Raw genomic sequence first — 3,554 nt, forward strand, 5'->3', positions numbered from 1 at the left:
GAACACACCCAAAGTAGACCCAATTAAACCCTGCACCAAGTCGTGCTATTCATGTGGAGAAGAAGGACACATCTCCCAAAATTGTCTGAATGGGGATCTAGTAGAATTCCCGACAGAGGAAGTAGAGTATGACCACAGGAAATAGAAGCCCTGATTGGAATGAAAAAGTCCAGGAAGATAAGTAGATTGGATACAAGGAAGGACCTGAGTCATATCACCTGTTTTAGGTGCAAGGAGTCTGGGCACTACTTCAGCAGTTGCCCAAAAAGGAAACCTCGAGACTTCTCAAAAGTAATATATTTTCATTGCAATGAAGCAGGGAACTTTTCCAGAGATTGTCCCAAGGAGAAGGAGACTTGTGATAAGCAGTTGTGTTTGTGAGAAGTATAGTAGTAGTAGTGAGAACCTTTTTCCTTTATATTGAGGCGACGGGTTAAGGCATGTAATGGAAATGCAAGAGATTGTAGTCATTGGAGAATCAATAAAGTTAGCTTTGTTGGCATGGAATTTGATCTTATGAGTTGTTACTCTATGAAGAAAGATTTTGACCATTTTCGAGGATATGAGAAATATGGTCTATGGATGATTTGTTCATTTTAAGGGTGGAAGTACCCTGTGAGGAAACTTGACCCCTGGAAAAGATAATGATTTTCCACGCAGTGGACCTTGGACAAAATAAGTGCGAGTTCTATCTCGATATGTTGGATACCACAAGAAGTATTGGATATAAAGGAGGTATAATGTTGACAATATAGACCAATTGTAATTCCATGATGAGTTTGAGTAATCACCATCTTAGATTGGCACCAATAGAAGGAAGGGAGACGATACAATTGGATGGATCTAAGAATGCTAGAAGTTGGATGTTGGAATAATGATCAGTTGCCCCGATGATGAGATCAAGGTTTACAAGTGATAAGATGGGCCATAACCCACAGGCCCCAGGACCTGCCAAGAAGCAAGCACACACTTGCTGAAGGAAAAAAACCTGGAAGAAGTTATGATTTTATCAACAGACGATCTTATAGGAGTAATGCAAAACCTAAGAGTTGTGAAGGAATGATAGATGTTTGTTTGGCTTGCAGAATCAATGGATTTATCCGAACTTAGTTCGTTGACAAGAGAAATTCTGCAATGCTTGTGAGGACGACCGAGTGTTAGAATGCGAGATTCGCTAAACCATATACATGGTAATGATTTGGGTGCAGGAAGGATTGATCACCATACCGACTTACTCTTATTATTCGCCTTGCTATATGGGATGGTAAATCTGAGAGACTTACCTATAGTAGAGAGACGACGATCAAAACCTTGTTTGAACCTTAGAATGGTATAAGTATTTTCCCTGGTACAAGGCAGTTGCTGCCAATCGTAGGTTATACGGTGAGGTTCAGCCCAGACCCGTTTTCTGCAGGAGAAACCATAAATTGTTTGATGACCACCATGATATATCGATAGTTGTTTAGTATTGGCGCCAGACCCGTCAGCTAAGAAGACCCAGTCTTGGAATAACCTTACCAAGATGAAAGGATAAAAGAATTGCGGTAAAGGTTATGCCGCTACTGGAAGAGCGAGAGAAGGAATTATACTGAAGATCTGAGAAGACCGGCCCTGTCAAGAATAAGGATGGAGTATATGAGTATTGATGGGACCGTAACGATGTTTCTAAGGGTGGTAGCACCCCAGACCCCTGAGACGGTCGATGGATTTTGAGGAGACCCCCAAACCCTAACCAATTTCTTGCTAGACTCTCCGAATCTCGAGGACGAGATTCATTTTAAGGGTGGTAGGTTTGTAACATCCCAAAATTCTAAATTTTGGAATGTTACAACAAATAGATAGATTCAATTAATTGTTTGATTAATCGTGTGAAACTGAGTGAAATTCAAAACTCTTTGAAAGTTAAATGAGAGGGAATAAAAGGACTTTCCCAAACTTTCATCTTGCATTTATGATCTCCGTGAATTCAAATACTTTTCATCACAAAACCCTAGAGAGAAGATGACATGACTTCTTCCATTTAAATAAATGAAAAGGGTTTTTGAAAATATTTGAATTTCATTTGGAACTATTTTTTTCAATTTAGAAACTCTAAGAAACTCAATGATTTTCATGAGAGAAGATAAAATGACTTCTTCAAAACCTACGAAATATGAGTTGGTAGTTTCAAAGAATCGAATTTAAAATTCTTTTGAAATTATTTTCAATTTGGGGTTATTCGGATTTTATTCAAATTATTTTTTTGCCAAAAATAAAATATATGAAAATTAGGGTAAAATGATTCCCTACATCAGAAAATTGGAGAAAAATAAATTTGAGTTATTTTAGGTGTTTTTAAAATGATTTTTATTGGATTTTTTAGAGTAGTAGCACTGTTTGATTTATTAGAAGTTTTGTGTATTTTATTGGACGCTGAAAATATGTTCATGTAGTAGTAAATCTTTTTCTGAAAATTTAGATATATAATATGTCTATATAAAATGTAATTTTATTTTTGTTATTCAGTTTTCCTTCTTTTTCTATTTTAAAAAAACTGTACGTGCGGCTCATAAATATTTTCGCTTTTCTATGTAGCAGAGCTAGAAGGCCGGCCTATGCATATTTTTTTCTTTTTGTATATTTCGGAAAAATTATTTAGATTTATTTTTTAAAAAATATATATCATTTTTCTTGAGAAAAACTTTTGAAAAAAAAACTGCAGCTGCGCGGCCGGCAGAACTGCTTTACGCGTTTAGGCCCATGCGACGCGCCTCCTTTGTTTCTTTTCTATTTCGTCTATGTTTAGTCCCACATTGCCTAGTTTTTGACCCTAAGCCTTGTTTTCCACCTATAAATATAGACCCATAGAGCCTCCAAAAATCATCTGATTCGGGTTAAATCAATATTTTGGTTTGACTAGATTTATTAAAAAAATATTTTTTTCTTCTCTCCGGCGGGACATCTGGAAATTGTCTCCTCTCTCCGAAGTCGTTTTTTTTCTCTGCCTTATAAAGATATCTTTCTTTGTTTTTTTACTTCTGTAGTTTATTATTTCTAGACTAGTACGGTAGAATAATTAGATTATCAATTAGTCTCTGTATTTATACATTAGACCTTGAATTCTTTTAGCCATACCTATTTTTTTTCCTGTAAAACAGCTTGGCCCTAATTTTTCAAATAGTCATAACTTTTTACTCGTTCATCCAAATTAGATGAAACTAGCGCCTATAGTTTTGTCTTGTTTTCAACTATCCAGTGAACCTGTCACATCAACTTTTTGAAAATTTCAAATTTCGAAATTTGTTCAGATTCATATTCAAACTTTTTTATCATAACTTGAGTTTTATAACTCCAATTTAAATTATTCGTTTTGCAAATCGAAGCTCTTGACCTAAACTTTCTGATAAGGCTAAATTCACATAATTTTTGTACTGTTAGAAATTGTTTTATGTTGCAAGAGTTATTGGCTTGGTTTTAGTGTTTTCCGAACTGTCTTCTTCGTTCTTCCCAATCTTTTGAGTGATTGCTTATGTGTGGTTACTATTGCTTGCCGACGACAGATTGAACAGAGTGTG

This window comes from Triticum urartu, chromosome 1A, assembly GCF_056163025.1.
Source record: "Triticum urartu cultivar PI428250 chromosome 1A, HENAU_Tu73, whole genome shotgun sequence".
Classification (NCBI taxonomy): Eukaryota; Viridiplantae; Streptophyta; class Magnoliopsida; order Poales; family Poaceae; genus Triticum; species Triticum urartu.